The sequence below is a fragment of the Chinchilla lanigera genome, unplaced genomic scaffold (genome assembly GCF_000276665.1).
Source record: "Chinchilla lanigera isolate Chin_1 unplaced genomic scaffold, ChiLan1.0 scaffold00108, whole genome shotgun sequence".
NCBI lineage: Eukaryota > Metazoa > Chordata > Mammalia > Rodentia > Chinchillidae > Chinchilla > Chinchilla lanigera.
In genome coordinates, this window is record NW_004955509.1 from 4,092,824 (window position 1) to 4,107,314 (window position 14,491).

A 14,491-nucleotide genomic window follows, 5' to 3' on the forward strand; every position below is an offset into this window, starting at 1 on the left:
GTAGTTCTGGAAGCATTAGCCAGAGCAATTAGACAAGAGAGAGAAAGAAAAAGAATAAGGACAGGAAAGAAGAAGTAGAACTATCACTACTTGCAGATGACATGATACTTTACATGGAAGACCCCAAAAACTCCACAAGAAGACTCCTTGAATTAATCAACAAATTCAGCAGTGTAGCTGCATACAAAGTCAACACTGAAAAATCGATAGCATTCCTATATACAAACAACAAACAGACTGAGAGAGAAATTATGGAAACCATACACTTCACAATAGCATCCAAGAAATTTGAATGTTTCCGAATCAATCTAACAAAAGAAGTAAAAGATCTATTCAATGAAAACTACAGTACTCTGAAAAAAGAGGTCAAGGAGGATCTCAATAAATGGAAAAATATTCCTTGGTCATGGATAGGAAGAACCAAAGTTATGCAAATGGCCATACTTTCAAAACTGCTGTACAGATTAAATGGAATGCCCATTAAACTACCATTAGCATACCTCAATGATCTAGAGAAAACATTCCTGAAATTCATCTGGAACCAGAAGAGACCCAGAATAGCGAAAGCAATCCTGGGCAACAAGGACAAGTCAGGTGGAATTACAATCCCTGACCTGAAATTATACTACAAAGCCACTGTAATAAAATCAACATGGTACTGGCTAAAAAACAGACCAGAATATCAATAGAACAGACTGAAGCACACAGACACAACCAGGAACACACTGAGCCACTTAATCTTTTACAAAGGGGCCAAACAAACTCACTGGAAGAAAGATAGCCTCTTTAATAAACGGTGCTGGAAAAATTGGCTTGCCACCTGCCAAAGACTGAAAATAGACCCAAGTTTATCACCACGCATCAAACTCAAGTCAAAATAGATCACAGATCTCAATATTAAAACACAAACACTAAATCTATTGGAAGAGAAAGTAGGTAAAAACCTTGACGACATAGGGGTAGGCAGAGAGTTCATGAACAAAAACCAAACCACATGGGAAATACTTCAAAGAATCAACAACAGGGATCGCATCCTACTGAAAAGTTTCTGCACATCTAAAGAAATCACCAGCAGAGTAAAAAGAAAACTCACAAATTGGGAAAAAATTTTAGCTGACTGTCCCTCAGACAAATGGCTTCTATCTAGAACATATAAAGAATTTAAAAACATCAGCCCCCTTCAACTCAAAGACTGAATCCAAAAATGGGCAGCTGAGATGAATACACACTTTTCAGATCATGAAATACAAATGGCAAATAACTACATTAGAAAATGTTCAACATCATTAGTCATTTGAGAAATGCAAATTAAAACAATGTTGAGATTTCATCTCACCCCAGTAAGAATGGCTAGCATTAGGAAATCAACCAATAACAACTCTTGGCAAGGCTGTGGAGAAAAAGGAACTCTTCTCCACTGCTGGTGGGAATGTAGACTGGTGAAGCCACTGTGGAAATCAGTTTGGAGATTCCTCAGAAAACTACGTCTAGAGGTCTCATTCAACCCAGCTATTCCCCTTCTGGGTGTTTTCCCAGAAGATCTGAAAACATCACACCACAGCAATATATGTGCACCTATGTTCATAGCAGCACAATTTGTAATTGCTAAAATGTGGAAGCAACCCAAATGTCTGTCCACTGAGGATGGGATAAAAACATTGTGGTACTTTTATATAATGGAATATTACTCAGCTATAAATAAAGATAAATTCGAGGCTTTTACAGGTAAATGGTCACAACTAGAGACCAAACTCATAAGTGAAATAAATCAGACCTGCATGTATAAGAATCATACTGTCTCACTAGTGTAAGACCTGAAAGAGTGAATAAAAACTAGGAGGTATGATAGACATTGTGAAATGAAAGGAAAATAAATGCTCAAAAGTAAAGGGCAACTAGGGTGTGGGAAACAAGAAGAGAAAGAAGGGGAAATTTTGTATGTATGTATATACAGGATAGCTAACATAGTTGTACTACTGTCTTCTATTGCTCTACAGAAAGGAACAGTTAATGATTACTAGTTTGATCAATCTTGTATGTCTCTATTTGTTTTCCTGAGAGACCACATTGAAGATATAAATAAGTAACACAACAACGATGGTTAATTTCCTACAACTTTGTCTGTAACTCTGTTTTACTTGTATTGTTCCTATGCTATTTTGAAAATGGATGTCTGTTTGTTAATATGTTTTCCTTCTTTTATTTTTTAAAATAAAAAAAACATTACTCCTGGCATATACATTCATTAGAAGTTAAGTCTGCAAGGCCATCATCCCACATTCAAGGCAACGCAACGCATTTATCCTAGCATCACAATGTGATTAACCTTTTAATTATAGCCTATGACGGACCACTGAGACAGCTCCCCCTGAAAGAAGACAATTTGCCTCCATTTTGGTTCACCTTTGCCCTACTCTCATGTACTGATACGCACAGAGCTGGCTAGGGAAATGCTCAACCCCCTCAAGTGGCTTTATGCAATGAAAATGGGTCTAGCCGAGGCACTCATGGGTAGCCTTTGAAGCAAATTGACAGTTGTGTGTGCAGTCCGGCCTATAACTCCCTGCTAGGAAGGGTGAGCTAGGCCAAGAGGCACTGCACTGTTGTCTGAGATGGAGCTTTGAGAAAGAGGCAGTGGATGTCCCAGGGAAAATAACGCCAGACATCAGCCTGAAGCAGCTGACCCAAAACACAAGATACTTCCTCAGACAGTCTTATGCAGATTCCTCCAAACTTAGAAGCTCCTATTACGGGAATCCAGGAATCTGGTACTTTCTGCAGACCTCTCTCTGCATATTGCAGAGGTACTATTGTTCCTCCTACCTAGCCCAGCTCACAGCACTCACATACTTCCCGCCACTGTCACAGTCACTCAACCCTAAGCCACTCCCCTCTTCACAAACTATTAAAACCAGGTTCTGCCCTGGGTCAAGGCCTTTGTTCTGGTTAGCCTTTGCTCTGACTGGATTTAGGACCCCCTTGGCTCCCCAGAGCTGCAAATATGTCTTTGTCTCTTTATTCCCACTGTGAGTTGCCCTGGAAGTGGTAGATTGGAATTTACTCTGGAGAATTCCAATAACTTTTCCCTGGGATTACAATATATAAGCTCCAGACCACAACAAGGTTTGGGGGGCTGTTTATAATAGCCAATTCAAATATATCTTAACAATTGCTTTAGATGACTAATGAGAATTAAATCATAACATTTAAATGCTTTATGCTATGCATATTATCTCTAACCAAGGAAACTCTTAAATTATTGTAGACTAACGATAATAGACATTGCATTTATAAAACCAATCTTCTGATATTATCTCAACTAGCTAACAATCTGGATGGAAATATGTTACCAACTTTAAAGATATCTTTATTTTTATCTTGTTAAGTCATTGTTAACCTTGTGAACAAAGTATTTGGACTATATTGTAAGGGCACACTTACAGAATAGCACACTTATAGGCATATTATAATAAAAGTTAGAAATCAATTAAAGGCCTGTGACCACAGGCTCCTGCTGCGTTTCATGTAGCTAGCTTACTAAATTCAGTTAAAACTTTTGCGGGGGGTGTTTTTTTGTTTGTTTTTGGTACTGGGAATTGAACTTAGGACCTCACGCTTGCAGGTAGGCGCCATGCCGCTGAGTTTAATCCCCAGCCCTCAGTTAAAACTTTGACTATCTGGTCCCAGCTGTTATCTGTCAACAATGTGACAGTCAAGCTGACTGTGTTTCCTTTGTTAAAAGAATATACGCTGATTCCAACTTGCTTCAAGGATGTCATGTTTGGGGAAGGCCGGCCCAGTCAAGGACACATTTAATTCTACTTCTCCCACACAAACAACCCCCCTCGTCCCCAGGATGTTCCTACACAATGGCAAACATTTCCTTTTAAGTAAGTTGCTGAAACTGCCTTGCCTAATGTATGTAACCCATTATGTATCACCTGTTGTCAGCTTTGTGCTTCCAACTTGCAAACTATATTTAAACCCCATACAAAGCGGACTCGGGCCAATGATTTGACACTGTTTTCCATCCACCCACTGACATTACAATAAGAGTCAACTTGTGAACTCCTCGGTACTAAGAGTCTTCCTTTGGTTTTCTGCAACAACATCATGAATGTCTATTTATATATATACTGACTATAATAGAACATATACTTGAAAATTGACACACAGAAAAATATACAGCAACCCAACCCAATCACGTATAACCTTTATGCTATCAAACATTAAGACTTTTATTCATAAGTCCTATATAAGATGTGAGATTATCAGTCCTTATCTGTTTGTGTTTTTCTTAATTAATTTTATTGGTACAGTTTAGATATACATAATGGTAACATTCATCATATGGAATTTGTACCCTTGCATGGTATGTCTTGATTCCTCTTTTTTCCCCTTCTGTCCCCTCCCTTCAGTCTCTCTCCCCCTCATTTACAAAACCTTTGTTTCCATTTTTTCCTTCTATTTTCTTTTCTCCTCTTCCTTTCTTTCCTTTCCACCTCCCTGCTCCCTAGTTCTCCTTTCCATTTTAACATTGTCTTCCTATTTCACAACCTATTATACATTTTGGTTCTTATTTACACTTTCAGTTTCTCACTCCGGAGAAACCAAGCAATATTTACACATTGGGTCAGATTTATTTCACTTAACAGTGTGTGTGCTGGATTAACTAACGGTCAACTTGTAACAGCCAGCTGAACTGAATCAGCATGGTTCTGGGAGTGGAAGGCCCATCTAAAGATTGTTGCCATCAGCATAAAAGGAGAACTGGAGGGGGAAATGGTGTGCTACTGATTCTTCTGGGGAAGCTTGTCATAGTGGTTTTCCTGATGTGAACTCAGCTGTTCTCAGTGGAGGAACTCGAGTCCTCACTCTCCCTGAGGATGGCTATGGCTCTCTTTGGGGAGCTTTGGTCCTTACCTTGAGCATTGCTGCCCGGCTCCAGTGCAGATCCCTCAGCCTGCTGGCACAAATCCTTCATCTTACTGGCACAGACTCTGTAGCTTCCACCACTGACCTTTGGGCCTTCTCAGCACAGATCCATGAAACAGACCTACATGAGACATTGTCATGGGCTCTAGGCCTCCAACTGGACTCAGGTAAGACATTGCCTTTGGATCTAGGCCCTCAGCTGGATTCTTTGGGTCTCTAACATGTGGACCGATCTCCTGCACTCTTCTGAATTTGACTTTTTGAGTGAATATTATAAAATAATCCTATGAATTATATGTCCTATATTAAATCTATTTCCTTGTAAACCTTGACTACAACAGTATGGTCTCAAGGTACAGCCATTTACCTAAAAATGTCTCAAGTTTATTCTTCTTTATGGCACAGTACTACTCTATTGTGAAAAACACACACATATTTACCAATTCAGCTGTTGTTGGCCATTTGGGCTGTTTCCAAGATTTAGTTATTAAAAAGTCTACCGCTATTAACATGAGTGTGCATACATCACTCTGGTATGATGCTTTTAATTCTTTCAGGAAGATACCAAAAAGGGGGACAGGTGGATCAAATGGAACCTCTAGTCCTAGTTTTTGAGGAATCTCCATACTGATTTCTACAGTGGTTGCACCAGTCTACACTCCCACCAACAGTGGAGAAGGGTTCCATTTTCCCCACATCCCTGCCAGCGTTCATTATTCATTTATTTCTCAATGATAGCTATTCTTTCTGGAGTGAGATGAAAACACAGCTTTGTTTTAATTTGTATCTCTTGAATGACCAACGATGTTGAACATTGTCTCATATATTTATTTGCCATTTGTACTTGTTCATCTGAGAAGTGTCTATTCATTTCAGATGACCATTTTTGGATTGGGTCTTTAAATTTGGGAGGTTTGATTCTTTTCAGTTCTTTATATATTCTAGATAGCAGTCTTTTGTCTGAGGAACACCTTGCAAATTTTTTTTTCTCTACAGGTTGTCTCTTTACCCTGTTGGTGGTTCCTTTTACTGTACAGAATCTTTTTAATAAGATGAGATCCCAGTTGTTGATTCTTTGTAATATTTCCTGTGCAACTGGGGTTTTGTTCATAAAGTCTTTGCCTACTCCTATGTCTGTGAGTTCTACCCATTCCATCTTCCAGCATATTTAGTGTTTCTGTTTTAATACTTAGATCTTTGGTCCATTTTTATTTAATTTTAGTGCATGATGGGAGACATCAGTCCAATTTTAGTCTTCAGCATGTAGAAAGCCAGTTTTTCCAGTATCATTTATTAAAGAGGCCATCTTTCTCCAGTGAGAGATTTGGCCTTTGTTGAAAATAAGGTGGCCAAATGTGTTTGGAGTTGTGTCTGCATATTCTAATCTGTTCCATTGAGCCTAAGGTCTGTTTTTTTGCCAGCACCATGCTGTTTTTATCACAGTAGATTTGTAGTATAATTTCAAGTCAGGGAGTGTGATGCCTCCTGCCTTGCCTTTGTGGCCCAGAATTGTTTTTGTAATTCTAGGTTTCTCCTGGTTCCAAACGAATTTTAACAATGTTTTCTCTAGTTCTGTGAAGATGTCATTGGTATTTTGATCAGTATTCCACTAAATCTGTATAACAATTTTGGGAGTATGGCAGTTTTTACTATGTTGGTTCTTCCTACCCAGGAGAAATGAATATCTTTCCTCTTTTATCTCTTTTTTCAGAGTACTGTAGTTTTCAATGTAAAGATCTTTTACTTCCATTGTTAGATTGATTCATAAGTATTTCATTTTTCTGATGCAATTGTGAAAGATGTGGTATCCCTAATTCTCTCTTAGCAAGTTTTTTATTTGTGTACAGAAATGCTATTGATTTTTGAGTGTTGACATTGTATCCAGCTACATGACAAAATTTGGTTATTAGATCTAGAAGTCTTTAGGTGGAGTTTTTGGCATCTTCTATATAGAGTATCATGTCATCTGCAAATAATGAGAGTTTAACTTCTTCCTTTCCTATCTTTTTTCTCTTTATTTCTTCCTTTTATCTAATTGCTCTGGCTAATGTTTCCAGAACTATACTGAAAAGGAGTGGTGATAGAGGACATCCTTGTCTTGTTCCTGATTTTAGAGTGAAAGCTTTCAGTTTTTGTCCATTTAGTAAAATGTTGGTTATTGGTTTGTCATAGATGGCTTTTATCAGATTTAGATAAAGAATGTCTATTCCAATTTTCTGTAGGGTTTTTATTATGAATGGCTATTGGACTTTGTCAAATGCTTTTTGTGTGTCTATTGAGAGGATCATGTGATTTTTGTCCTTGACTCTGTTAATATAGTGTATTACATTTATTGATTTGCATTTGTTGAACCATCCCTGCCTCCCTGGGATGAATCCGACTTGGTCATGGTGTGTAATCTTATGTATATAATCTTCTTTATGAGTTACTGCATTCTGTCTATTAGTATCTTGTTGAGGACTCTTTTGGTTCTGTATTCGTTAGGGAGATATGCCTGTAGCTCTCTCTTTTGACTAGATCCTTCTCTGCTTTTGGTATCAGGGTAATTCTTGCTTCTAGGAATTACTTTAGGAGTCTTGCTTCTCTTTAAATTTAATTAAAAATTTTGAATACTAATGACATTAGTTCTCTAATTTTCTTGTAGAATTCATCAGTGAATAATCCATCAGGACCTGGGCTTTTATTTGTTGGTAGGTTTTTAATTACTTTTTCAATTTGATTTACTGATATTGGTTTATTTAGAATTCTTTTATCTTCTTGATTCAGCTTTGGTAATTTATATATATATATATTATATATATATATATATATTCATTTCTTCTGTTTTCCATCTTATTAGAATAAAGTTTCTCGAAATAAGTATTGATGGTCTTCTGGATTTCTGCAGGATCCACTGTGATTTCACCTTTTTCATTCCCAATTGCATGGAATTCAGTCTTTTCTTTCTTTTTATTGACAATGTTGGCTAAGGGTTTATCAATTTTATTTGGTCTTTCAAATGTCAAGTCTTTGGTTCATTGATTCTTTGTATTATTTTCTTAGTCTCAATTGCATTAATTTCTGCTCTTATCTTTATAATTTCCTCCATTGCACAAGCTGTGGGCTTGACTTGTTCTTTTTCTAGAAGTTTGAGGTTGAACATTAGATTGTTTATTTGCACTCGCTCTATTTTCCTGATATCATTTCCTTTGTAGGCCTGCTTTCACTGCATCTCATAAGTTCCAGAATGTTGTATCAGCATTATCATTTAATTGTAGGTATTTCTTGTTTAATCTCATCTGTGACTAGTTGGTTGTTGTTCAGGAAAGTATTATTTAATTTCCATGTGTTTATGGAGTTTTTGTGGTTTCTTTTGCCATTGATTTCCAATTTCATTACAGTATGATCGAATTACATGCATGAGATAATTTCAATTCCACTGCATTTACTTAAGCATATTCTATGAGCTAGTATGTGGTCTATTTTGGAGAATATCCCACATGCACCTGAGAAGAATGTGTATTCAGATGTTATGGAGTGGAGCACTCTATAGACATCTACTAAGTCCATTTGTTCAGGGGCTGGGGATTTAGCTCAGCGGCAAAGTGCCTGCGTGGCAAGCGCAAGGTCATGAGTTCGGTTCCCGGTACCGGAGAAAAACCAAAAAAAAAAAAAAAAGTCCATTTGTTCACAGGTTTGGTTCAGTTCTGATTGTTTTTATTGATTCTTTTTGTCTAATTGATTTGTCCATTTGTGAAAGTGGAGTATTAAGGTCCCCCATTAAAATCATGTTAGTGCTTATTTGATTTTTCATGTCCATTAATATTTGCTTTCTGAAGTTGAGTGTACCTGTATTTGGTACAAATATATTTATGATCATTATCTGTTCTTTTTGGAGCTTTCCTTTAACAAGTTTGTAGAGTCTTTGTCTCTTTTGATCAGTCTTGGATTGAAGTTCACTTTGTCTGAAAATAGAATAGCTACCCCTGCTTTTTTCTGGCTTTCTCTCTCTAGGAGTATAGTTTTCCATGCTTTGACTTTCAGTATAAATTTCTTTTCAATTATATGTGTTTCCTCTATGGAGCAAATTGTTGACTCTCATTTCTTGATCCATTTTTCCAGTTTGTTTATTTTGATGGGTGAATTGAGCCATTTACATTGATGGTTATAACTGATATGTATTGGCTTACCCTTGTCATATTATTTTCCTGTTGTTGCTTCCCTGTGTTTCCCCTCTGTTTAATTGTTTACCTTACCTGGTGACTTCTTTCTCTTGGTGGTCTTGGGGTTGTGGTCTTTGGTATGTCTTTCTAAAATATCCTTCAGAACATTTTGTGGAGCTGGGTTTATGGTCATGAATGTCTTCACTTGTTCTTTGTCACTGAAGGATCTTATTTCTCCATTGATTCTGAAAGATAGTTTTGCAGGATACATCAATCTGGGTTGGAGGTTATTTTCTCTCAGGACTTGAAATCCTTCACTGTAAGCTCTCCTTGATGTAAGCTATAAGGATCCATTGGGTTCTTGCTGTACCCTGGGAAGGAACGGAGGTGAGAATGAGGAAAAAATAGACAGACAAAAAGCTGGGATCAGGTGGAGATCCTCTCTCTCAGTGGAGAAGGGAAACTACTCAAGAACAGTAGAGTGTTTATTTATACCAAGAGGTTGGTTAATTTTCACCTCGCTGTCCAACAATCAGTTAACAAGCTACAACAGCTTGTTTATGTGCTTTGAGGAGCTCCCGTGTTCTCAGAGCTCCCATGTTCTCGGGCTGGCTTCATCCTGCACATGTAATTATTTTCCAGCTTCAGTGGCTCCCAACAGCAAGGGTTTGTGGTGAGAAGTCTGCTGTGATTCTGATGGGCTTTCTTTTATATGTGATTTGTTTCATTTCTCCAGCAGCTTTTAATATTCTCTTCCTGTGCTGAATATCTTGTGCTGAACATCTGGATCATGATTATTATATGCCTTGGCATAGATTTTTGGCCGTAGCTAATTGGAGTTCTATATGTCTATATGCCTCATTATTCTGTATTCCAAATTCTTTTTCCAAGTTTGGGAAATTTTCTCCTATTATTTCTGTGAACAAGATTTTTTAGGTCTTTTGCAATGACTGCTGCATTTTCATTCACTCTGATGAATTTCATGTTATTCTTCTTTGCATGATGTTGCAGGTGTTGGATTGCCTTTTCAGGGACCCTCGCTATTTTGAAGAGATCTTTCTTTTCAGGATCACTAACCACACTCCTGTCTTCCAGGTCAGATATTCTGTCTTCACTTTCCTTCATTTGGCTTTGCAAACTTTGAATAGAATTTTTAATTTCCTGGATATCACTTTAGATCTCTTTCATGGATTCCATTACTTTCCCACGTCAAGTGTTGTCTTAGTTACTTTTCTCTCATTGCTGAGACAAAATACCTGACACCCAAATTAAAGAGAAAAAGGTTTATCTAGCTCACAGTTTGTGGAGGTTTCAGTCCATAATCAACTGCCTCCAAGGCAGGGTGGCATGGCATAAGGGCAACACTTCAAGGTGGCAGAAGACAGCAAAAGCAGCAAGAGCAAAAGGAGGGGAGCCAGCCTCTTTTCCTCCCTCATATTGTATGCAGGCTACCACCCCCAGGGCGGGTATAGCACTCACACAATCTCCATGCCCTCCTCTTGCACAGGATGAGGATGTCTACAAAGTAAGAATCCTGGCTCCCTACTGAGTCACTTAGTTAAACTTCTAAACTTTGCAAGTTAACACAATGTATCAACCATTACAGGTTTTCATTGTTTCCATTATTTTACTAAACTCCTCCATTTTTTTTCATCTATGTCTACATTCAATGGCCAGGTCCTCCTTTAAGGTCATTATCCCTTTTTTTACCTGAGAGATCATTTCTTCTCTGGTTTTCTCTATAGCCTCATTTGTCTGTTTTTCTACTTCTACTTGCTATCATTTCAAAAAATTCAGCTGAGTTGCTTCTTATTTCCTCTAATTGTCCCCTGGATTTGTCCTTGGTGGGCTGGAGGTCTGGGGTTGCATTTTACTTCTGTGTCTTGTCATTTTGTATTTTTTTAATTTTAATTTGTTTTCTGCATTGCTGTTTGCAAGTTTCTTATGTTAGGTAGCTTTATCTCGAGTATTGAGGCTTCTTTAGGAAATATCAATTCCTCAGAGATGTCTTCTATGTGTGTCTGGCTCTTGGTCTTTGTCTGTCCCAAGATCCTACCTTCCCGGTTTATTAGGGATGAGAAGTTCCTATCTATTTGGTTCAGCACCCAGTCCCTTGGTACTCAACTATGGTGATGATTATGACCCCAGGCAATCACAGTGCTGTCATACAAGGGTGAACAACTAATTATATTGATATGATATCCTGACTAAAGTAGTATGATTAACAATAACAATATCATCAAGTGTAGCCTAGAAACTGAAAAATGGTAGTAACTGTTAATTTGGTACCTTTAACCATAGTAGCAAGATCTATAGTTATATAACAAAATCCAACATAAACCAGGAATTTGTTTGCAGTGAGTTTCCCCTTGGTAGAATGATTTTTACCCTGTTGGGGGAACTTTAAAAGAGATGGGGGCAAAGCAGAATCATTACTGAAGAGAAATATAGTAGAAGCAACCCTGAAGAACAAAGGATGATCACAGAAGTTTTGGGAAACTGGAGAATAGGACAGGACAGAAAAGATGACAGAGAAAGCAAAAGAATATCAAAATGAACCAGAAAGACTAGAGACAATGTTCATTCCCATGTAAATATCAAAGAATCAAGAAAGACAATTGAAGAAAGAGAGAAACAGGATGGATGAATAAAACAACCAATGAATGTCAAAACCTAAACAACTCCTCCCCCCAAAAAAAAACTAAAATAAAAAGGAAAGTGAAACAAAATATTAAAAAAAGAAGAAAAAATTAATTCTTCTGGTACCCACAGTTCTGGGGTAGTGTCGAAGCCCAGATCTGTGCTGGGTAACCCCGCCAAATCTGTAGCAGGGTTAGTGCTGGGTGTGGGATGGATCTTGGCCTCCAGATGGATCTTGGCTGGGGCTAGTCTTCAGCCAGCAGCTTCCTGGATGGCCCACCCATGTCTCTTTACCCTGATTATCTCAGCGTCACTCTTCCAGTTGCTGTGGTTCCCTCAGAAAGAGACAACCTGAAGCTGCTCTGAGTCCCGTGTACACTGAGCCCCTCCCATACATTGCACAGCTTCCTTTGTTCCACACCCCTGGCTCTTCTCACATGCTGGTCAAAGGGCAGTGGGGAGGAATGCTGACCCACACACACACTTCTTGTCCCTTTTCACCCAAGGCTGCTTGCGCTGCTGGTCACAGGATGGGGGGAATGCCAGTCCCCCAGTCGTTGTCCCTCTGCCCTAGGCTGCCTGCACCATTGCTCGAAGGATGGGAGGTGTACTTATTTCCCAGCCCAAGGCTGCTTGAATTCTGCTTCCACAATCTGCGTCCCTCTCTCATGCAAGGTTGGTCATAGGGCAGGAGGGGTTATACTGTTCCACTCACTGTCCTCACCACTGCCGCTGCTGTCCTTAACCTTGTTATTGCTAGAGATTCCAGTTAGCATCAGTGGTGCATACAAAAAAAAAAAAAAAAAACCTAGCAACCCGCTGGGGAAGGAGCAGCTTCCTGGTCACTGGCTCCTGTGTGTGCCAGTGAAATTTGCTCCCAGGCTGCAGCGTCCTCTGTTTGGAAGAAGGCAAAAGCAGCAAGGGGCTTTATATCCCAAATCTATGCTCTGTAGCTTGAGTTAGCTGCACTATTTCAATCCATAATTTTTTTGGAAGCTTCCCCAATGGTAGTCCTGCTCCAAGTAGGCAGGAGACCCACAGGCAGACCTGTGGGCTGAATAATTACTTTATAAAGTCCTATGCCTATGTTTTGCTTAACTCCCCAAATCCTTTATTTCAGATTGATTTGGCAACAGGATGTGTGTCCCTCCCTTTCTTCTAGTCACCTGCGTTTTTAACTGATTTTCCCTGACTAGCTCCAATGTAGCTCCTCCTCTATTCAGCCATGTTGAAAAAAACTGAGGCTTATTTTGCAGGTAGGACTTATACTACAAGCATCCTGAAAAATCATGCTACAGCTTATTTTCCAGAAAGGTCTTATTTTTGGGAAAATATGGTAGCAATCTGAGGTTCTTTGAGGAAGTTCAAACTATGACTATAAAAGAATCAAATCAGGGCAGGGCATGGTGGCACATGCCAGTAATCCCAGCACTCAAGAGGCTGAGGCAGGAGGGTCACTGTGAGTTTGAGGCCAGCATGGGCTCAAACTCATAATGAGTTCAATGCCAGCCTGAGCTGCAGACAAGACTCTATCTCAAAAAAAAAAAAAAAAAACAAGAATGAAATCAGGATTTCCTCTGTTCACAGCCTCAAAGCCACAATCCAACTTTACCAACCATGCTGGTATGTACTCTCCCGAACACGTACTTCTCCCCCCACATTAAGAATGGTAGTCAAGGGAGGAGGAGATAAAGACAGGAAAGGCAGAAAAGGTATTATATCCATCCCACTACATATATATACTCATCACTAGCTGGATGACAAGAATCCAGGAAATCTCCAATTTGAAGCAGGCAGAAATTTCTCAGTACTCAGGAGTGTAGGGCTTTAAATGACATAGTACACCAGACTTCTAACTGCTTGAGAGTGACAACAGAACGGTTAACTATTTAAGAGTAAACAGATGGTTAGCAGACCTTCTGATGATTTCCTCCTATACATGGAAAGAGTAGATACCTAAGGCACTTTTCATGTGTATGTAGAAGAAAATTATGTTCGCTTTATGCTCATCAAAGGAATGCTCAACAAGCTGCTGCTGAGGACCACTTTTGGAAGAAAGTCCTCCTTTTAATAGGGGTCTTCCTTCTCTCCAACAATTATGGGGCAACAATATAAAAAAAAAAGTACCTTAAAAAAGAAACCAAGAAGGGGAAACCAAAGAAAGAATTGAGATATGTTATGTATGTGCACCAATTCCCCACAGTGAATATCATCATTACATACTGCAAACATGGACTGATAAAAATTTCTTTAAAAAAGCCAAACTGGATGCAGTTGTGCACAGCTGTAATCCTAGCACTCTGGGAGACTGAGGTAGGACAATTACAAGATCAAGTCTAGCCCAGAAAAACTTAGTGAGTTAGCAAGAAACTGTCTCAAAATAAAAGGGCTGGGAATGTACAGTTGTAACATAAAATGCACCCCCCAGCCAGTCTTTGAAACAGCTGGTCACTGTGATGCACACTGTATAAACCAATCCTCAATTGACAAGCCATTCTGCCTCTGTACTTCCTGCTTGCTTATCCCATATAAGCCCTAGACCCCCAGAGATCAGGGCCTGATATTCTAGGAATGATCCTGATGTAAATAAATCTGCCTCCAAATCCTGGGTCCTTTTGGTGTTTATGCTTGTCATTGCACAGTAACTCTGTGTGAAGGCCTTGGGGAGGGAGGCAGGAAGAGAAGGAAAGGGGGGAGGGGAGGGAAAAAGAAGGGAAGGGAAGAGAAGAGAAGGAAAGAGAAGGGAAGAGAAGGGAAGGGGAGGGAAAAGGAAG